This window comes from Copadichromis virginalis, linkage group LG5 (genome assembly GCF_057382275.1).
Source record: "Copadichromis virginalis isolate Kocher_CV1m ecotype Utaka linkage group LG5, C_Virginalis_male_GT1.1, whole genome shotgun sequence".
NCBI lineage: Eukaryota > Metazoa > Chordata > Actinopteri > Cichliformes > Cichlidae > Copadichromis > Copadichromis virginalis.
The window spans coordinates 41,201,134-41,209,942 of record NC_140622.1 but is presented as its reverse complement, the minus strand read 5'-3'; the positions used below and the strand labels follow the sequence as shown (position 1 = coordinate 41,209,942).

Here is an 8,809-nt window from a genome sequence, read left to right as displayed (position 1 = left end):
GTTCTTTGGTCCATAAACTGTACAGTAACGGATCGTCATAGAACCCTGCAGAGGATTAGGCATTTAGATTTGTGAGTTTCACATGAAGACTATAAATCTATAAAAACATCCTGCATGTACGTACACTACTGTAACACAACTCAGTGCAAAAACAGAATCTATCGCACACAACAGTACTCTCGGAAACATGATCAGGGTGTGAAGTCTTTTTTATTGTCTACACGGTCCTTTTACAGTATTACACACAGTCACTGTGCGGCATCATGTCGCCGAGCTGCATTGGGCCACATCACCTCATCCACATCACAGGCTATATTGTCCCTTGCTAGGCACCGCGGGAAAAACGCCCTGGAATGGCGAATCCATCCCTGGAAGGCCTCCACTGGGATGTCAGCACAGGCCAGCTCCATTGCCCGTACGAGGTTCTCTCTTGTGTCTGTCATACACCTTCCATCTCCATGATGAGAAGAACTCCTCTATAGAGTTCAGGAAAGGGGAGTAGGGTGGCAGACAGACATTTAAAAAGTGGTCACTGTTGGTGGTGAACCACTCTCTGATTTGGTGTGTTTTGTGGAAGTGGACGTTGTCCCAGATGATCACATACATGTGATGTGCGGGCCCAGGATGGTGGTGTTGACGGTCCAGGAGGATGTCTTTCAGCTCTTCTAGGAAGGTGAGGAGACGTTGGGTGTTGTAAGACCCAAGGACAGCATGCCGGTGGACAAGCCCCTCCATACCCATAGCTGCACAAAGAGTAATATTACCCCCCCGTTGGCCAGGAACCTCAGTGATGGCTCTTTGGCCAATGATGTTACGGCCTCTTCGCCTTCGTTTCTGGAAGCCAGCCTCATCCAGGAAGAGGTACTCATGGGGTCTGGCCATCGCGTCCAACTGCATTATCCTCTGTGAACATGGAAAAGCGTACAGGTGTTCAGAACGGTCAATCAGGTAGCACAGTATTGTCCAGAAGTAATGTAGGCCACTAAGCAACACAGTATGTCCACTAACTGTACTGTGGACATGGATGTATACGTACTTGCACACACTCGTAACGTTGTTCTATGTGTCGCGCAGAGTGGCGCTCAAAGGGAACCCTGTAGACCTGTTTCATCCTCATCTGTTGGCACCGGAGAACTCGGTCTATTGTGGACACGCTGACAGCATCGATGTTCTCAAAGTTTACATTATCTGCAATGACTTTGTCTCTGATCTCTCGGAGTCTAATGCAGTTGTTCTCACGGACCATATCTGCAATGAGGGTTTCTTGTGCCGCTGTGAATATGGCAATCCTCCCACCTCTATGTGGCATTCTTTCAGCTCTAAAGAAACATGTGTTGTCAATTGACTGATTTATATGTAAAACTACATGTAAAGTAACAGACCACTTTCACAGGCCTGTAAAACTGTAGTGTGACAAAGAAAGCAATAGCGTACTATACCTGTTGTGTTGTCTAAATGCCTTGATAATGGATAATTAGCAACAGGTGTCTTCAATTTTGAGTCGTTGTGTGTAGTGACTGACGCCAGGTGTGTTCCCTGTGTTCAAAGATTGGTGACTGTGGCAAGCATTTTGCATTACATGGGCTTTCATTTGAGAATATGAGCAGAGTTGTTTTGCAACATGTGTTTTAGCAAGGAAAAATGTGTTTAGATTTATGAGTACAGAGGGTTGTGTTTTGTGAATTGTGTCTTCATGTGACATGTGTTTATGGTACTGGAATATGATGGCTACATTTAGTAAATGTGTTTAGACTACTGGTCATTTGGGTTACAGGATTGGCTTTTGTGTTTTAACATTTGAGAAAAACTGTAATGTTCAAAAACATTTTTTGCACAGCGCACGCACACGTAGTCAGCTGATCTCATCTGATGCAGATCTGCTCCTTGATCAAGAGACATTTGTCCGGATTTTTGGCACGAGTGGCGTCGAATCAGCACCGCAGCTGGATGGCCCGATTTACATACCCAGCGCAGCTGATACTCACCACAATAATTTACTAAGATTATATGCACTCCTGTTATTAAGTCCAGTTCAGTCTGTTAATGTTAACCGTTTCAAACTAATGTTGATAGGTGTGTTGCTAAGCTTAATAACTTAAATAACAAACTTGAAATTTACCGGTCCTATTTTCCCCTTTATTGTTTTTTCTCTGTGCTGTAAATCTTCTGTCTAAGAAGAAATCTGAGGCTGCTGTTCTGAAAATAAGCTACCAAAGCTTTTTCTGAATGAATCAATAAAGATCCATTTATGGAAAGCTGTGATGAAGGCAGTTTTGTCTTTAATTATATTCAACAATATAACATATTCGACCACTTTTAAGTGATTTTGTGATCTTTAATACACTTTAATACACTAAAGGTAAGGTTATTTCCCTAATTTCTAGTAAGTGGCCCCACCCCTCCTATATTTTTATGTATGCGGCCCTCAGTGAAAAAAGTTTGGACACCCCTGCCTTACAGGTTAGGGAGTATTTGTGATCTGCGCAGTCTGCATCAATGATTCTTTCTTAGCCTGGGAGCAGAACGCGGCTCTTTATTTTCATTTCAATTTATCTAGCAAAGATCGATAGGGTCTGGCTTAAATGTGTCAAGGAGGCGCCTCAGTCTGGCTGGTTGAGCCTTGTCGAATTAGCGCGAACAATTTAGCTGAACTTCGTTCGTAGCACTGAGTTCGACCAGTGTGTAATGTTAGGCTGAATCAGGCGATGCATTTTTCCGCAAGCCTTGACTTGTAGAGCTCGCTTAGTGGAATACCCCTCTAAACTGTTAAAAGGATTTCGAGATTATCTCACAACCACACATTTGAGACTACGAAAAAATACAAACATGTGTCTAATTACCATCATGATAACACACTCATGTTGTTTATTATTGTTCGCTTCATGCTAGCACACACACACAGCTCAACAGCGTAAACTACTGACTGTGTAACACGGACACTTATTGAAATAAGTATACTCACAATACGCCCGTGCATTACCAGCGAATACGACAACCGGTAGAAACGGACTGTAGAAAGTTTTAGTAGAAAGTTCAAATGCATGGAGCTAGAACTGCCACCGTCAACTTCCCGGGCAAGAATGCAATGCATTATGGGAAATGTTGTCCCCCCACGGAAAACTGCCAAAACGTTACACCATTCTAATATGAAATAACATTACGTATTTGTCACATTCGAAAACTTCTAAAATTACAATTACTTGGATTCGAATTCATTTATAACAAACATTCACTGTGCACAAAGTACGAATATATTTCCAGTAAAAAAATAAAAAAGAATGTTTATCGAAATTAAATTTAAACAAAACAAAAACACGTTAGACTTACCAAATGTAGGGCAGTTGATGAAAAAAAATAAGGTGGTGGTCGTGGTGGGTTGAAGTTGGGGACTCTTAATCCACACGGGCTGGCCAAATCTTCCCCGCATCAAGGTAAATTCAAGATGGCTGACTCAGCTTTCCTGAGGGAGCGACAAGACTCCACCCACCAGAACGTCACTAATATATGCTTCTTAAACTTTTTGAGCGTTCCAAACAAATTAGCTAAAAAATATTGAGCCCTATTCAATTAAAGCTGCATAAAAGCCAACAGAGCTCAATACTTTATAGTTTGCTCAACTACAAAACGACATTTGAGTGTTATGAGCTTATTAGTTATGAGCTAGAACAACTGTTAGGGATTACAGTGTACTAGAACAATGAAACACAGTTTGGCATCTCTCCATTTGCAGCTGTAGGCTTTTACATTCAACATTCAGAGAATGACATAAATAAAGATAAACGTTTCAGAGGTAATGCACATATTATAAATATATCTACAGCTACAGCGTAAGGAGTAGGATCAGTGCAGTACAAGGTGTGATGTGATTGGTGGTATTTCACATTGAGTAAGGGGTAGGAATGCTGGTTGCTACTGAACAGTTATATAAATACAGGTAGTTGGTTGTATTATACCGTAATGAGTACTGTTTAAAGATAAGTACACTGCAAGTGTCTATGAATGTTAACAGCTCAGTATTTATCTAATTATAATTATGTCGTAATTTTGGACTCAATATGTACAATATTTTTACCTTTATTTGATAAAACTGTGAAAATTTGTCAGACAGGCAAGTTAAAGAGCCGAGGTTCAGAATCAAATGCTGCATCGAGCCTTGTGGCAAACAGTCGCCTGCTCAACCAGAGAGCAAAACTGGTGCCTGATGTTCAGTTTTCGCTTTCATTTTCAGACTTTGTGTTTGGACCTTCAGCTAAAATAAAGTGTGGATGTTGAGATTTTCCGTTGGTATCTTCCATTTGGGTTTTTTAGGAGCTGGTACTTTATCTAAATGTTTGCAGATGTCATTCAGTTGTTGTTTATCTGAAACATCCTGATGCCAAATCACGACTGTGGAAGGAGCTCAGAAGTCTTCACCTCAGTGAGAAAAGCCCCGTTCTCTGCTGTAATCTCAGTCATTATAGGGAAATTTTAAAATTAAGACAGAAAATAATGGTAAAAAGAAAAAAGCGATGAGTAAATTGAAACAATAACGAGACTGTAAAGAAGACGATGAGAAGCGTGTGTTTGTGAGTGCGTGGAGGGAGGGTGTGTGCAGACTTGGCGTGCAATTAATACCAATATCCCTGCTTCCGTTAGACCGTTAAGCGGATCAACCCACACAATTTAGCATCGAGATGAGGCGAGGAGCGTTCATTTGTGTGAAATAAACGACCTGGCTGTGTGACCACAGCTGCCACGTTACTCATGTGCACCACCGAAGAAGAGAAGATTTCCTCTTTGAGCCCGGCCTGGAGAAATAGTAATGAGCCTCTCCTTTCTGGATAGCATTTCTTATTATCGCTGAGATGCAGGGTGTAACGCGACTGTTGGTCAGCGCTCTCGTTTTTGTTTATGATGCTGTTTCCTGGACTGGAGGGCCAACGTGGTTTGAACAGAACGCTGAAAAAAAGGCTAAAATGTTCCCGATAAGCGCAGATCCGATTCATCCGTTTGAATGCAAAGCTGTGCCTCGAAGCGGCAATGTCATCAGGAAGTAAATGCAAATGAAAGCAATCAAAAGCTTATAAGCTTATATAAGGTTAGCCTGGAATGGGCAGACACTAAGTGTGTAATTCTCTGCTGCTGATGGGAAACGGTTTGTCAGATGTACTCCTTTCATCATTTTAATTTTACATTTGCCGTATTTTAAAGCTCCGCTGGGGAAACTGTGTCCGCTGCCTTGTCAGCATAAATCACAAAGTAGAAATAAAAATGCTTCCATTTTTATTTAATTAGAGAGTGCGTCTTAGATAAATACTGCTGATGGATGTTCGGGAAATTTCACGGCAAATTTTAAAAGGGCAGTTTTTTGGTAGCATGGATGCTGAAAAAAAGATTTCCTCTGGGTCTAAAAGAAAATCAGGCAACGCTGGAGTGCCTGAAACCTTCCTAAAGGAACCAAAGGGAATGTATAATGTAAAGAGTAGTGGTCCTAGCACAGAACCCTGTGGAACTCCATAATTAACCTCAGTGTCCTGACTTTGTCCTCTCAAAAGCTTAAAGCTTGAATGAATCACTTCCAACTGCCCCTGATGGCCAGATGACCCCTCCCTGATCCTGGCTCTACAGGAGGCTCCTTCCTGCTGAATGGGAGTTTTTCCTTGCCACTGTTGCCAAGTGCTTGCTCATAGAGGGTTGTCTGATTGTCAAAGTCTTCTCTGTATTATTGTTGGGTATTACAATATAAAGCACCAACTGTTGTTGTGATTTAGCACTGTATAAATACACTGAACTGAATGGAAGAGGACTCTCCATTTACATGCACAAACTGGAGTCTATTAGATAGATATGATACAAACCACTGCAGTGCAGTACCTGTAATACCTACAGCATGTTCTAATCGCTCTAATAGGATATTATGGTCGACAGTATCGAACGCTGCACTGAGGTCTAGCAGGACAAGCACAGAGATGAGTCCACTGTCAGAGGCCATAAGAAGATCATTTGTAACCTTCACTAAAGCTGTTTCTGTGCTGTGATGAGCTCTGAAACCTGACTGAAACTCTTCAAATAAACCTCTGCAGATGATCTGTTAGCTGTTTGACAACTACTCTTTCAAGGATGTTTGATATAAAGGAAGGTTGGAGATTGGCCTATAATTAGCTAAGACTGCTGGGTCTAGAGATGCTTTTTGAGTAAAGGTTTAACTACAGCCAGCTTGAAGGCCTGTGGTACACAGGAACAGGAAACAGGAGATAATTTAAGGTGGGAGTACCTATGATTGGCAAGTCTCTAACAAATGAGCATTCTCTGTCAGATCCGGTTTTTGCTTGTCACTTATTTGTTTTCTTGAGGTTATGTTTAATAAGGTCGCTATGGTAGCTGGCGAGGATATCCAGACATGCTTTATTGTAGCAATGAGATTTCGTTCCCGCTGGGTATCCCGAAGCACTCCCAGGTCAGGTGAAGGAGGCTTGTACCTCTCCAGCTTGCTTGGGAAACCCTCAAAGAGAGGCACCCCGGGAGGTAGCCCGATCAGCAGTCTGAACCACCTCAGCTGGTCCTTTTGGATATGAAGGAGTTTACTGTGAGCTTCTCACCATGTCTCAGAGGGTGAGCCCAGTGACACTATGGAGCAAGTTCATATCAGCCACTTGTATCCTCAATCCTATTAATACTGCATATTAATCATTAGTCATTATTAACGTCTGTCTCTCGTCCACAGCATGTCTTTATCCTGTCTTCCTTCTCTCACCCCAACCAATCACAGCAGATGGCCCCGCCCCTCCCTGAGCCTGGTTCTGCCGGAGGTTTCTTCCAGTTCAAAGGGAGTTTTTCCTTCCCACTGTCACCAAAGTACTTGCTCATAGGGGGTCATATGATTGTTGGGTTTTCTCTGTATTGTTTGTTGTCTCTAAGCTGAAAGCTTTACCTGCTTTAGCGTCCACCACTCTGCCCCTCAAACTCATGCTCTGCTTATGCTCATGCTCCACAGCATGAACAACATGAACATGATACCAAGAAGTTTTAATTCCCTTGCTTAAGAAAGCAACTCTTAAGAGTGAGGCCTTCAGTGTCATCACCTTTGAGTCAGAATCATCTCTAATTTGAACCACTGGTGGGGGATGAAACCACTGGACATGAGGTGTGGACCACCAAGGGAAAAATATGGAGTGAAGGTGAGTTAGCTTAACGCTGAATGTCCTACACTGCTGATTATCATTACTGCTAATAAATAGCACAAACAGTGGTGTAATGTGCACGTGACTGTCAGCTAGGCAGATTTTAAGGTCAATAAATACTAATACAAAGGTTCCTATGCACACGATTCTGCACATTTAGGCTTCTTGGATGTAGAGGAGAGTAAGAACGACTCTCAGGGGAACTCCATGTTATTCTACTCAGATCACTATTAGCTTATCATGTATTTGCATGCCAGGGTTTATGATGCTGACTTTATGGAGTGATGTGACGCTTGTGATCACATAAACACACTGACCGTGCACCCTCAGATAAAACTCTATTAACAGTAACTCTGTGACAGTTAAACCCTGCAAACATTCACACGTCCAGCGTTAAAAGGAAATAATAAATAACTGGAATAAATATTCTGTGTTGGACTGCAGCAGGAAGCCTGAGTTCCTGTCCGCTACAGTGACGATGCAGCTTCCAGCCTCGAGCAGTGGAGCTGCTGTGGTGTCCTTGACTGCTGCCCAGAGAGGATAAGTGAGCCTGTTTTTTTTATTGACTTTGTTTTCTCTTCTAAGTTTCAGATTTCCCACGAGACAGTACACACACACACACACACATATATATATATATATATATATATATATATATATATATATATATATATATATATATATATATATATATATATATATATATATATATATATATATATATATATATACACAACACTATACGTACAACACTAGAGGCCAACTCCAAGCCCATAGCACAAGTCACCATCAAGTGCGGGATCTACCAAGGAGATGCTCTGTCCCCACTGCTGTTCTGCATAGGCCTGAACCCCCTCAGTGAGATCATTAACAAGACTGGCTACGGATACCGACTACAGAACGGAGCAGTTGTCAGCCACCTCCTGTACATGGATGACATCAAGCTGTATGCCAAGAGTGAACGAGACATCGATTCACTGATCCACACTACCAGGCTATACAGCAATGACATTGGAATGTCGTTCGGACTGGAGAAGTGTAGTCGGATGGTAACAAAGAGAGGGAAGGTAGTCAGAACTGAGGGGATTGAACTACCAGAAGGCAACATTGCAGACATAGAGGACAGTTACAAGTACTTGGGGATCCCACAGGCGAATGGGAACCATGAAGAGGCCGCTAGAAAAGCTGCAACCACCAAGTACCTGCAGAGGGTCAGGCAAGTCCTGAGGAGTCAGCTGAATGGTAAGAACAAGATCCGGGCCATCAACACGTACGCCCTGCCCGTGATCAGGTACCCTGCTGGGGTAATAGGCTGGCCAAAGGAGGAGATAGAAGCCACTGACATAAAGACAAGAAAGCTCCTTACCATGCATGGAGGGTTTCACCCCAAATCCAGCACCCTGAGGCTGTACGCTAAGCGGAAGGAAGGGGGCCGGGGACTGGTGAGTGTCAGCACCACAGTCCAGGATGAGACAACGAACATCCAAGAATACATTAGGAAGATGGCCCCAACTGACCGAGTGCTCAGTGAATACCTCAGGCAGCAGAAACCCAAGAAAGAGGAGGGAGACGAGGAACCATCATGGAAGGACAGGCCCCTGCACGGTATGTACCACCGGCAGATAGAGGAGGTGGCTGATATCCAGAAA

General features: G+C 42.8%; 1 pseudogene; it reads right to left on the bottom strand.

The window, feature by feature from the left end:
- Positions 1-439: 439 nt before the first annotated feature.
- Positions 440-1,267, bottom strand: LOC146710408 (uncharacterized; annotated as a pseudogene).
- Between the last annotated feature and the right edge of the window lie 7,542 nt (positions 1,268-8,809).